The 13,727-nt window shown below is 41.9% G+C and overlaps 14 pseudogenes; all 14 read right to left on the bottom strand.

The window, feature by feature from the left end:
- Nucleotides 1–384: 384 nt before the first annotated feature.
- On the bottom strand, nt 385–503 carry LOC137115215 (5S ribosomal RNA; annotated as a pseudogene).
- Nucleotides 504–1,360: 857 nt separating this feature from the next.
- LOC137114861 (5S ribosomal RNA) lies at nt 1,361–1,479 on the bottom strand (annotated as a pseudogene).
- Nucleotides 1,480–2,332: 853 nt separating this feature from the next.
- On the bottom strand, nt 2,333–2,451 carry LOC137114860 (5S ribosomal RNA; annotated as a pseudogene).
- An 857-nt stretch (nt 2,452–3,308) lies between these two features.
- Nucleotides 3,309–3,427, bottom strand: LOC137114610 (5S ribosomal RNA; annotated as a pseudogene).
- Nucleotides 3,428–4,280: 853 nt separating this feature from the next.
- On the bottom strand, nt 4,281–4,399 carry LOC137114859 (5S ribosomal RNA; annotated as a pseudogene).
- Nucleotides 4,400–5,252: 853 nt separating this feature from the next.
- On the bottom strand, nt 5,253–5,371 carry LOC137115244 (5S ribosomal RNA; annotated as a pseudogene).
- Nucleotides 5,372–6,227: 856 nt separating this feature from the next.
- Nucleotides 6,228–6,346, bottom strand: LOC137114858 (5S ribosomal RNA; annotated as a pseudogene).
- An 853-nt stretch (nt 6,347–7,199) lies between these two features.
- Nucleotides 7,200–7,318, bottom strand: LOC137114638 (5S ribosomal RNA; annotated as a pseudogene).
- An 853-nt stretch (nt 7,319–8,171) lies between these two features.
- On the bottom strand, nt 8,172–8,290 carry LOC137114699 (5S ribosomal RNA; annotated as a pseudogene).
- An 853-nt stretch (nt 8,291–9,143) lies between these two features.
- On the bottom strand, nt 9,144–9,262 carry LOC137114653 (5S ribosomal RNA; annotated as a pseudogene).
- Nucleotides 9,263–10,119: 857 nt separating this feature from the next.
- On the bottom strand, nt 10,120–10,238 carry LOC137114857 (5S ribosomal RNA; annotated as a pseudogene).
- An 853-nt stretch (nt 10,239–11,091) lies between these two features.
- On the bottom strand, nt 11,092–11,210 carry LOC137114856 (5S ribosomal RNA; annotated as a pseudogene).
- An 856-nt stretch (nt 11,211–12,066) lies between these two features.
- LOC137115285 (5S ribosomal RNA) lies at nt 12,067–12,185 on the bottom strand (annotated as a pseudogene).
- Nucleotides 12,186–13,038: 853 nt separating this feature from the next.
- LOC137114602 (5S ribosomal RNA) lies at nt 13,039–13,157 on the bottom strand (annotated as a pseudogene).
- Nucleotides 13,158–13,727: the final 570 nt, after the last annotated feature.

The raw sequence follows: 13,727 nt of genomic DNA, 5'->3' as shown, positions 1-13,727 counted from the left end.
GCACAAAACCTAACAATTCAAAAATGCTAAATAAGGTTTGGAAACCAAGAACAGCAAACAGGTGCTGCTGCCAGAAAGAGCCTCGCTAGCTGTTGGGAACCGTACTTTTAAAACTCCAGGAAGTGAAGGATGGACCAATCAGCTTCCTGTACTGCCCCCCAATCCGGCAGATAAGGCAGGGCACCTATAAGAACAACAAAATAAAAACAACACATATGGCCAGGACCGTAACATGGTCTACTAGTAATGAAGCACGATGGTTGACAAACCAATAAAGTAGCAAAACAGCAATGAAAGAACAAAATTTGATGAAAATATGGAACAATTTCTATGAATAAATAGGCAGTAACACCAGCTTCTGCTGCCCGTAAACCCAAGCAAAAAAACTTACAGCACCTGGTATTCCCAGGCGGTCTTCCTACCAAGTACTAACCAGGCCCGGCTCTATTTGGCTGCCGAGATCGGACGAGATCGGGCGCTTAGAGAGCGGTGTGGCCGTAAGCTGCATTTGACATCATCAACAGCTCCTAAAAACGCTGGAGAAGCAGAATGCATGACACTTGCTAAGAAGAAGATAAATGTGGCAAAGTACAAAGTACTATAACTGTACTGGTCTGTTACGCCGCTGTCTAGGGGGTCAGGGTGCAACATACAAAGATAAATTAGCATGTTCCCTCTCCGATCCCCAAACCAAAATCCAGGATCGAGATGTTCCAACAGAATGATATTTATTTTAAACGAAAGAAAGTGTCAAACAAAACATGACACTACAACTCAGGGCGAACCAAGGCCAACATAATAAACAAAATAAGCCATTTCCCACAGAAAGTGCTAGCTAGCCTGATAGAAATAAACAAACCAAAAGACAGTCGCTAACCCTAACTCCCTAATGTGAAAACACTCCAAAGAAAATGGCAGTTCACCCCTACAGATTTAATACTATTTACAAAATATACAATTTATAAACAAAACCACGGCACAAAACCTAACAATTCAAAAATGCTAAATAAGGTTTGGAAACCAAGAACAGCAAACAGGTGCTGATGCCAGAAAGAGCCTCGCTAGCTGTTGGGAACCGTACTTTTAAAAATCCAGGAAGTGTAGGATGGACCAATCAGCTTCCTGTACTGCCCCCCAATCCGGCCAATCAGGCAGGGCACCTATAAGAACAACAAAATAAAAACAACACATATGGCCAGGACCGTAACATGGTCTACTAGTAATGAAGCACGATGGTTGGCAAACCAATAAAGTAGCAAAACAGCAATGAAAGAACAAAATTTGATGAAAATATAGAACAATTTCTATGAATAAATAGGCAGTAACACCAGCTTGTGCTGCCCGTAAACCCAAGCAAAAAAGCTTACAGCACCTGGTATTCCCAGGCGGTCTTCCTACCAAGTACTAACCAGGCCCGGCTCTATTTGGCTGCCGAGATCGGACGAGATCGGGCGCTTAGAGAGCGGTGTGGCCGTAAGCTGCATTTGACATCATCAACAGCTCTTAAAAACGCTGGAGAAGCAGAATGCATGACACTTGCTAAGAAGAAGATAAATGTGGCAAAGTACAAAGTACTATAACTGTACTGGTCTGTTACGCCCCTGTCTAGGGGGTCAGGGTGCAACATACAAAGATAAATTAGCATGTTCCCTCTCCGATCCCCAAACCAAAATCCAGGATCGAGATGTTCCAACAGAATGATATTTATTTTAAACGAAAGAAAGTGACAAACAAAAAATGACACAACTCAGGGCGAACCAAGGCCAACATAATAAACAAAATAAGCCATTTCCCACAGAAAGTGCTAGCTAGCCTGATAGAAATAAACAAACCAAAAGACAGTCGCTAACCCTAACTCCCTAATGTGAAAACGGTCCAAAGAAAATGGCAGTTCACCCCTACAGATTTAATACTATTTACAAAATATACAATTTATAACAAAACCACGTCACAAAACCTAACAATTCAAAAATGCTAAATAAGGTTTGGAAACCAAGAACAGCAAACAGGTGCTGATGCCAGAAAGAGCCTCGCTTGCTGTTGGGAACCGTACTTTTAAAACTCCAGGAAGTGTAGGATGGACCAATCAGCTTCCTGTACTGCCCCCCAATCCGGCCAATCAGGCAGGGCACCTATAAGAACAAGAAAATAAAAACAACACATATGGCCAGGACCGTAACATGGTCTACTAGTAATGAAGCACGATGGTTGGCAAACCAATAAAGTAGCAAAACAGCAATGAAAGAACAAAATTTGATGAAAATATAGAACAATTTCTATGAATAAATAGGCAGTAACACCAGCTTGTGCTGCCCGTAAACCCAAGCAAAAAAGCTTACAGCACCTGGTATTCCCAGGCGGTCTTCCTACCAAGTACTAACCAGGCCCGGCTCTATTTGGCTGCCGAGATCGGACGAGATCGGGCGCTTAGAGAGCGGTGTGGCCGTAAGCTGCATTTGACATCATCAACAGCTCTTAAAAACGCTGGAGAAGCAGAATGCATGACACTTGCTAAGAAGAAGATAAATGTGGCAAAGTACAAAGTACTATAACTGTACTGGTCTGTTACGCCCCTGTCTAGGGGGTCAGGGTGCAACATACAAAGATAAATTAGGATGTTCCCTCTCCGGTCTCCAAACCATAATCCAGGATCGAGATGTTCCAACAGAATGATATTTATTTTAAACGAAAGAAAGTGTCAAACAAAACATGACACTACAACTCAGGGCGAACCAAGGCAAACATAATAAACAAAATAAGCCATTTCCCACAGAAAGTGCTAGCTAGCCTGATAGAAATAAACAAACCAAAAGACAGTCGCTAACCATAACTCCCTAATGTGAAAACAGTCCAAAGAAAATGGCAGTTCACCCCTACAGATTTAATACTATTTACAAAATATACAATTTATAAACAAAACCACGGCACAAAACCTAACAATTCAAAAATGCTAAATAAGGTTTGGAAACCAAGAACAGCAAACAGGTGCTGATGCCAGAAAGAGCCTCGCTAGCTGTTGGGAACCGTACTTTTAAAACTCCAGGAAGTGTAGGATGGACCAATCAGCTTCCTGTACTGCCCCCCAATCCAGCCAATCAGGCAGGGCACCTATAAGAAAAAGAAAATAAAAACAACACATATGGCCAGGACCGTAACATGGTCTACTAGTAATGAAGCACGATGGTTGGCAAACCAATAAAGTAGCAAAACAGCAATGAAAGAACAAAATTTGATGAAAATATAGAACAATTTCTATGAATAAATAGGCAGTAACACCAGCTTGTGCTGCCCGTAAACCCAAGCAAAAAAGCTTACAGCACCTGGTATTCCCAGGCGGTCTTCCTACCAAGTACTAACCAGGCCCGGCTCTATTTGGCTGCTGAGATCGGACGAGATCGGGCGCTTAGAGAGCGGTTTGGCCGTAAGCTGCATTTGACATCATCAACAGCTCTTAAAAACGCTAGAGAAGCAGAATGCATGACACTTACTAAGAAGAAGATAAATGTGGCAAAGTACAAAGTACTATAACTGTACTGGTCTGTTACGCCCCTGTCTAGGGGGTCAGGGTGCAACATACAAAGATAAATTAGCATGTTCCCTCTCCGATCCCCAAACCAAAATCCAGGATCGAGATGTTCCAACAGAATGATATTTATTTTAAACGAAAGAAAGTGACAAACAAAAAATGACACAACTCATGGCGAACCAAGGCCAACATAATAAACAAAATAAGCCATTTCCCACAGAAAGTGCTAGCTAGCCTGATAGAAATAAACAAACCAAAAGACAGTCGCTAACCCTAACTCCCTAATGTGAAAACGGTCCAAAGAAAATGGCAGTTCACCCCTACAGATTTAATACTATTTACAAAATATACAATTTATAACAAAACCACGTCACAAAACCTAACAATTCAAAAATGCTAAATAAGGTTTGGAAACCAAGAACAGCAAACAGGTGCTGATGCCAGAAAGAGCCTCGCTTGCTGTTGGGAACCGTACTTTTAAAACTCCAGGAAGTGTAGGATGGACCAATCAGCTTCCTGTACTGCCCCCCAATCCGGCCAATCAGGCAGGGCACCTATAAGAACAAGAAAATAAAAACAACACATATGGCCAGGACCGTAACATGGTCTACTAGTAATGAAGCACGATGGTTGGCAAACCAATAAAGTAGCAAAACAGCAATGAAAGAACAAAATTTGATGAAAATATAGAACAATTTCTATGAATAAATAGGCAGTAACACCAGCTTGTGCTGCCCGTAAACCCAAGCAAAAAAGCTTACAGCACCTGGTATTCCCAGGCGGTCTTCCTACCAAGTACTAACCAGGCCCGGCTCTATTTGGCTGCCGAGATCGGACGAGATCGGGCGCTTAGAGAGCGGTGTGGCCGTAAGCTGCATTTGACATCATCAACAGCTCTTAAAAACGCTGGAGAAGCAGAATGCATGACACTTGCTAAGAAGAAGATAAATGTGGCAAAGTACAAAGTACTATAACTGTACTGGTCTGTTACGCCCCTGTCTAGGGGGTCAGGGTGCAACATACAAACATAAATTAGCATGTTCCCTCTCCGATCCCCAAACCAAAATCCAGGATCGAGATGTTCCAACAGAATGATATTTATTTTAAACGAAAGAAAGTGACAAACAAAAAATGACACAACTCAGGGCGAACCAAGGCCAACATAATAAACAAAATAAGCCATTTCCCACAGAAAGTGCTAGCTAGCCTGATAGAAATAAACAAACCAAAAGACAGTCGCTAACCCTAACTCCCTAATGTGAAAACGGTCCAAAGAAAATGGCAGTTCACCCCTACAGATTTAATACTATTTACAAAATATACAATTTATAACAAAACCACGTCACAAAACCTAACAATTCAAAAATGCTAAATAAGGTTTGGAAACCAAGAACAGCAAACAGGTGCTGATGCCAGAAAGAGCCTCGCTTGCTGTTGGGAACCGTACTTTTAAAACTCCAGGAAGTGTAGGATGGACCAATCAGGTTCCTGTACTGCCCCCCAATCCGGCCAATCAGGCAGGGCACCTATAAGAACAAGAAAATAAAAACAACACATATGGCCAGGACCGTAACATGGTCTACTAGTAATGAAGCACGATGGTTGGCAAACCAATAAAGTAGCAAAACAGCAATGAAAGAACAAAATTTGATGAAAATATAGAACAATTTCTATGAATAAATAGGCAGTAACACCAGCTTGTGCTGCCCGTAAACCCAAGCAAAAAAGCTTACAGCACCTGGTATTCCCAGGCGGTCTTCCTACCAAGTACTAACCAGGCCCGGCTCTATTTGGCTGCCGAGATCGGACGAGATCGGGCGCTTAGAGAACGGTGTGGCCGTAAGCTGCATTTGACATCATCAACAGCTCTTAAAAACGCTGGAGAAGCAGAATGCATGACACTTGCTAAGAAGAAGATAAATGTGGCAAAGTACAAAGTACTATAACTGTACTGGTCTGTTACGCCCCTGTCTAGGGGGTCAGGGTGCAACATACAAAGATAAATTAGGATGTTCCCTCTCCGGTCTCCAAACCATAATCCAGGATCGAGATGTTCCAACAGAATGATATTTATTTTAAACGAAAGAAAGTGTCAAACAAAACATGACACTACAACTCAGGGCGAACCAAGGCCAACATAATAAACAAAATAAGCCATTTCCCACAGAAAGTGCTAGCTAGCCTGATAGAAATAAACAAACCAAAAGACAGTCGCTAACCCTAACTCCCTAATGTGAAAACGGTCCAAAGAAAATGGCAGTTCACCCCTACAGATTTAATACTATTTACAAAATATACAATTTATAACAAAACCACGTCACAAAACCTAACAATTCAAAAATGCTAAATAAGGTTTGGAAACCAAGAACAGCAAACAGGTGCTGATGCCAGAAAGAGCCTCGCTTGCTGTTGGGAACCGTACTTTTAAAACTCCAGGAAGTGTAGGATGGACCAATCAGCTTCCTGTACTGCCCCCCAATCCGGCCAATCAGGCAGGGCACCTATAAGAAAAAGAAAATAAAAACAACACATATGGCCAGGACCGTAACATGGTCTACTAGTAATGAAGCACGATGGTTGGCAAACCAATAAAGTAGCAAAACAGCAATGAAAGAACAAAATTTGATGAAAATATAGAACAATTTCTATGAATAAATAGGCAGTAACACCAGCTTGTGCTGCCCGTAAACCCAAGCAAAAAAGCTTACAGCACCTGGTATTCCCAGGCGGTCTTCCTACCAAGTACTAACCAGGCCCGGCTCTATTTGGCTGCCGAGATCGGACGAGATCGGGCGCTTAGAGAGCGGTGTGGCCGTAAGCTGCATTTGACATCATCAACAGCTCTTAAAAACGCTAGAGAAGCAGAATGCATGACACTTGCTAAGAAGAAGATAAATGTGGCAAAGTACAAAGTACTATAACTGTACTGGTCTGTTACGCCCCTGTCTAGGGGGTCAGGGTGCAACATACAAAGATAAATTAGCATGTTCCCTCTCCGATCCCCAAACCAAAATCCAGGATCGAGATGTTCCAACAGAATGATATTTATTTTAAACGAAAGAAAGTGACAAACAAAAAATGACACAACTCATGGCGAACCAAGGCCAACATAATAAACAAAATAAGCCATTTCCCACAGAAAGTGCTAGCTAGCCTGATAGAAATAAACAAACCAAAAGACAGTCGCTAACCCTAACTCCCTAATGTGAAAACGGTCCAAAGAAAATGGCAGTTCACCCCTACAGATTTAATACTATTTACAAAATATACAATTTATAACAAAACCACGTCACAAAACCTAACAATTCAAAAATGCTAAATAAGGTTTGGAAACCAAGAACAGCAAACAGGTGCTGATGCCAGAAAGAGCCTCGCTAGCTGTTGGGAACCGTACTTTTAAAACTCCAGGAAGTGTAGGATGGACCAATCAGCTTCCTGTACTGCCCCCCAATCCGGCCAATCAGGCAGGGCACCTATAAGAACAACAAAATAAAAACAACACATATGGCCAGGACCGTAACATGGTCTACTAGTAATGAAGCACGATGGTTGGCAAACCAATAAAGTAGCAAAACAGCAATGAAAGAACAAAATTTGATGAAAATATAGAACAATTTCTATGAATAAATAGGCAGTAACACCAGCTTGTGCTGCCCGTAAACCCAAGCAAAAAAGCTTACAGCACCTGGTATTCCCAGGCGGTCTTCCTACCAAGTACTAACCAGGCCCGGCTCTATTTGGCTGCCGAGATCGGACGAGATCGGGCACTTAGAGAGCGGTGGGGCCGTAAGCTGCATTTGACATCATCAACAGCTCTTAAAAACGCTGGAGAAGCAGAATGCATGACACTTGCTAAGAAGAAGATAAATGTGGCAAAGTACAAAGTACTATAACTGTACTGGTCTGTTACGCCCCTGTCTAGGGGGTCAGGGTGCAACATACAAAGATAAATTAGCATGTTCCCTCTCCGATCCCCAAACCAAAATCCAGGATCGAGATGTTCCAACAGAATGATATTTATTTTAAACGAAAGAAAGTGACAAACAAAAAATGACACAACTCATGGCGAACCAAGGCCAACATAATAAACAAAATAAGCCATTTCCCACAGAAAGTGCTAGCTAGCCTGATAGAAATAAACAAACCAAAAGACAGTCGCTAACCCTAACTCCCTAATGTGAAAACGGTCCAAAGAAAATGGCAGTTCACCCCTACAGATTTAATACTATTTACAAAATATACAATTTATAACAAAACCACGTCACAAAACCTAACAATTCAAAAATGCTAAATAAGGTTTGGAAACCAAGAACAGCAAACAGGTGCTGATGCCAGAAAGAGCCTCGCTTGCTGTTGGGAACCGTACTTTTAAAACTCCAGGAAGTGTAGGATGGACCAATCAGCTTCCTGTACTGCCCCCCAATCCGGCCAATCAGGCAGGGCACCTATAAGAACAAGAAAATAAAAACAACACATATGGCCAGGACCGTAACATGGTCTACTAGTAATGAAGCACGATGGTTGGCAAACCAATAAAGTAGCAAAACAGCAATGAAAGAACAAAATTTGATGAAAATATAGAACAATTTCTATGAATAAATAGGCAGTAACACCAGCTTGTGCTGCCCGTAAACCTAAGCAAAAAAGCTTACAGCACCTGGTATTCCCAGGCGGTCTTCCTACCAAGTACTAACCAGGCTCGGCTCTATTTGGCTGCCGAGATCGGACGAGATCGAGCGCTTAGAGAGCGGTGGGGCCGTAAGCTGCATTTGACATCATCAACAGCTCTTAAAAACGCTGGAGAAGCAGAATGCATGACACTTGCTAAGAAGAAGATAAATGTGGCAAAGTACAAAGTACTATAACTGTACTGGTCTGTTACGCCCCTGTCTAGGGGGTCAGGGTGCAACATACAAAGATAAATTAGCATGTTCCCTCTCCGATCCCCAAACCAAAATCCAGGATCGAGATGTTCCAACAGAATGATATTTATTTTAAACGAAAGAAAGTGACAAACAAAAAATGACACAACTCATGGCGAACCAAGGCCAACATAATAAACAAAATAAGCCATTTCCCACAGAAAGTGCTAGCTAGCCTGATAGAAATAAACAAACCAAAAGACAGTCGCTAACCCTAACTCCCTAATGTGAAAACGGTCCAAAGAAAATGGCAGTTCACCCCTACAGATTTAATACTATTTACAAAATATACAATTTATAACAAAACCACGTCACAAAACCTAACAATTCAAAAATGCTAAATAAGGTTTGGAAACCAAGAACAGCAAACAGGTGCTGATGCCAGAAAGAGCCTCGCTTGCTGTTGGGAACCGTACTTTTAAAACTCCAGGAAGTGTAGGATGGACCAATCAGCTTCCTGTACTGCCCCCCAATCTGGCCAATCAGGCAGGGCACCTATAAGAACAAGAAAATAAAAACAACACATATGGCCAGGACCGTAACATGGTCTACTAGTAATGAAGCACGATGGTTGACAAACCAATAAAGTAGCAAAACAGCAATGAAAGAACAAAATTTGATGAAAATATGGAACAATTTCTATGAATAAATAGGCAGTAACACCAGCTTGTGCTGCCCGTAAACCCAAGCAAAAAAACTTACAGCACCTGGTATTCCCAGGCGGTCTTCCTACCAAGTACTAACCAGGCCCGGCTCTATTTGGCAGCCGAGATCGGACGAGATCGGGCGCTTAGAGAGCGGTGTGGCCGTAAGCTGCATTTGACATCATCAACAGCTCCTAAAAACGCTGGAGAAGCAGAATGCATGACACTTGCTAAGAAGAAGATAAATGTGGCAAAGTACAAAGTACTATAACTGTACTGGTCTGTTACGCCGCTGTCTAGGGGGTCAGGGTGCAACATACAAAGATAAATTAGCATGTTCCCTCTCCGATCCCCAAACCAAAATCCAGGATCGAGATGTTCCAACAGAATGATATTCATTTTAAACGAAAGAAAGTGTCAAACAAAACATGACACTACAACTCAGGGCGAACCAAGGCCAACATAATAAACAAAATAAGCCATTTCCCACAGAAAGTGCTAGCTAGCCTGATAGAAATAAACAAACCAAAAGACAGTCGCTAACCCTAACTCCCTAATGTGAAAACACTCCAAAGAAAATGGCAGTTCACCCCTACAGATTTAATACTATTTACAAAATATACAATTTATAAACAAAACCACGGCACAAAACCTAACAATTCAAAAATGCTAAATAAGGTTTGGAAACCAAGAACAGCAAACAGGTGCTGATGCCAGAAAGAGCCTCGCTAGCTGTTGGGAACCGTACTTTTAAAACTCCAGGAAGTGTAGGATGGACCAATCAGCTTCCTGTACTGCCCCCCAATCCGGCCAATCAGGCAGGGCACCTATAAGAACAACAAAATAAAAACAACACATATGGCCAGGACCGTAACATGGTCTACTAGTAATGAAGCACGATGGTTGGCAAACCAATAAAGTAGCAAAACAGCAATGAAAGAACAAAATTTGATGAAAATATAGAACAATTTCTATGAATAAATAGGCAGTAACACCAGCTTGTGCTGCCCGTAAACCCAAGCAAAAAAGCTTACAGCACCTGGTATTCCCAGGCGGTCTTCCTACCAAGTACTAACCAGGCCCGGCTCTATTTGGCTGCCGAGATCGGACGAGATCGGGCGCTTAGAGAGCGGTGTGGCCGTAAGCTGCATTTGACATCATCAACAGCTCTTAAAAACGCTGGAGAAGCAGAATGCATGACACTTGCTAAGAAGAAGATAAATGTGGCAAAGTACAAAGTACTATAACTGTACTGGTCTGTTACGCCCCTGTCTAGGGGGTCAGGGTGCAACATACAAAGATAAATTAGCATGTTCCCTCTCCGATCCCCAAACCAAAATCCAGGATCGAGATGTTCCAACAGAATGATATTTATTTTAAACGAAAGAAAGTGACAAACAAAAAATGACACAACTCAGGGCGAACCAAGGCCAACATAATAAACAAAATAAGCCATTTCCCACAGAAAGTGCTAGCTAGCCTGATAGAAATAAACAAACCAAAAGACAGTCGCTAACCCTAACTCCCTAATGTGAAAACGGTCCAAAGAAAATGGCAGTTCACCCCTACAGATTTAATACTATTTACAAAATATACAATTTATAACAAAACCACGTCACAAAACCTAACAATTCAAAAATGCTAAATAAGGTTTGGAAACCAAGAACAGCAAACAGGTGCTGATGCCAGAAAGAGCCTCGCTTGCTGTTGGGAACCGTACTTTTAAAACTCCAGGAAGTGTAGGATGGACCAATCAGCTTCCTGTACTGCCCCCCAATCCGGCCAATCAGGCAGGGCACCTATAAGAACAAGAAAATAAAAACAACACATATGGCCAGGACCGTAACATGGTCTACTAGTAATGAAGCACGATGGTTGGCAAACCAATAAAGTAGCAAAACAGCAATGAAAGAACAAAATTTGATGAAAATATAGAACAATTTCTATGAATAAATAGGCAGTAACACCAGCTTGTGCTGCCCGTAAACCCAAGCAAAAAAGCTTACAGCACCTGGTATTCCCAGGCGGTCTTCCTACCAAGTACTAACCAGGCCCGGCTCTATTTGGCTGCCGAGATCGGACGAGATCGGGCGCTTAGAGAGCGGTGTGGCCGTAAGCTGCATTTGACATCATCAACAGCTCTTAAAAATGCTGGAGAAGCAGAATGCATGACACTTGCTAAGAAGAAGATAAATGTGGCAAAGTACAAAGTACTATAACTGTACTGGTCTGTTACGCCCCTGTCTAGGGGGTCAGGGTGCAACATACAAAGATAAATTAGGATGTTCCCTCTCCGGTCTCCAAACCATAATCCAGGATCGAGATGTTCCAACAGAATGATATTTATTTTAAACGAAAGAAAGTGTCAAACAAAACATGACACTACAACTCAGGGCGAACCAAGGCCAACATAATAAACAAAATAAGCCATTTCCCACAGAAAGTGCTAGCTAGCCTGATAGAAATAAACAAACCAAAAGACAGTCGCTAACCCTAACTCCCTAATGTGAAAACGGTCCAAAGAAAATGGCAGTTCACCCCTACAGATTTAATACTATTTACAAAATATACAATTTATAACAAAACCACGTCACAAAACCTAACAATTCAAAAATGCTAAATAAGGTTTGGAAACCAAGAACAGCAAACAGGTGCTGATGCCAGAAAGAGCCTCGCTTGCTGTTGGGAACCGTACTTTTAAAACTCCAGGAAGTGTAGGATGGACCAATCAGCTTCCTGTACTGCCCCCCAATCCGGCCAATCAGGCAGGGCACCTATAAGAACAAGAAAATAAAAACAACACATATGGCCAGGACCGTAACATGGTCTACTAGTAATGAAGCACGATGGTTGGCAAACCAATAAAGTAGCAAAACAGCAATGAAAGAACAAAATTTGATGAAAATATAGAACAATTTCTATGAATAAATAGGCAGTAACACCAGCTTGTGCTGCCCGTAAACCCAAGCAAAAAAGCTTACAGCACCTGGTATTCCCAGGCGGTCTTCCTACCAAGTACTAACCAGGCCCGGCTCTATTTGGCTGCCGAGATCGGACGAGATCGGGCGCTTAGAGAGCGGTGGGGCCGTAAGCTGCATTTGACATCATCAACAGCTCTTAAAAACGCTGGAGAAGCAGAATGCATGACACTTGCTAAGAAGAAGATAAATGTGGCAAAGTACAAAGTACTATAACTGTACTGGTCTGTTACGCCCCTGTCTAGGGGGTCAGGGTGCAACATACAAACATAAATTAGCATGTTCCCTCTCCGATCCCCAAACCAAAATCCAGGATCGAGATGTTCCAACAGAATGATATTTATTTTAAACGAAAGAAAGTGACAAACAAAAAATGACACAACTCAGGGCGAACCAAGGCCAACATAATAAACAAAATAAGCCATTTCCCACAGAAAGTGCTAGCTAGCCTGATAGAAATAAACAAACCAAAAGACAGTCGCTAACCCTAACTCCCTAATGTGAAAACGGTCCAAAGAAAATGGCAGTTCACCCCTACAGATTTAATACTATTTACAAAATATACAATTTATAACAAAACCACGTCACAAAACCTAACAATTCAAAAATGCTAAATAAGGTTTGGAAACCAAGAACAGCAAACAGGTGCTGATGCCAGAAAGAGCCTCGCTTGCTGTTGGGAACCGTACTTTTAAAACTCCAGGAAGTGTAGGATGGACCAATCAGCTTCCTGTACTGCCCCCCAATCCGGCCAATCAGGCAGGGCACCTATAAGAACAAGAAAATAAAAACAACACATATGGCCAGGACCGTAACATGGTCTACTAGTAATGAAGCACGATGGTTGGCAAACCAATAAAGTAGCAAAACAGCAATGAAAGAACAAAATTTGATGAAAATATAGAACAATTTCTATGAATAAATAGGCAGTAACACCAGCTTGTGCTGCCCGTAAACCCAAGCAAAAAAGCTTACAGCACCTGGTATTCCCAGGCGGTCTTCCTACCAAGTACTAACCAGGCCCGGCTCTATTTGGCTGCCAAGATCGAACGAGATCGGGCGCTTAGAGAGCGGTGTGGCCGTAAGCTGCATTTGACATCATCAACAGCTCTTAAAAACGCTAGAGAAGCAGAATGCATGACACTTACTAAGAAGAAGATAAATGTGGCAAAGTACAAAGTACTATAACTGTACTGGTCTGTTACGCCCCTGTCTAGGGGGTCAGGGTGCAACATACAAAGATAAATTAGCATGTTCCCTCTCCGATCCCCAAACCAAAATCCAGGATCGAGATGTTCCAACAGAATGATATTTATTTTAAACGAAAGAAAGTGACAAACAAAAAATGACACAACTCATGGCGAACCAAGGCCAACATAATAAACAAAATAAGCCATTTCCCACAGAAAGTGCTAGCTAGCCTGATAGAAATAAACAAACCAAAAGACAGTCGCTAACCCTAACTCCCTAATGTGAAAACGGTCCAAAGAAAATGGCAGTTCACCCTTACAGATTTAATACTATTTACAAAATATACAATTTATAACAAAACCACGTCACAAAACCTAACAATTCAAAAATGCTAAATAAGGTTTGGAAACCAAGAACAGCAAACAGGTGCTGATGCCAGAAAGAGCCTCGCTTGCTGTTGGGAACC

The sequence above is a fragment of the Channa argus genome, unplaced genomic scaffold, assembly GCF_033026475.1.
Source record: "Channa argus isolate prfri unplaced genomic scaffold, Channa argus male v1.0 Contig020, whole genome shotgun sequence".
Lineage (NCBI taxonomy): Eukaryota > Metazoa > Chordata > Actinopteri > Anabantiformes > Channidae > Channa > Channa argus.
The sequence above is the reverse complement of the archived record's forward strand: the minus strand, read 5'-3'. Positions and strand labels throughout refer to the sequence as shown.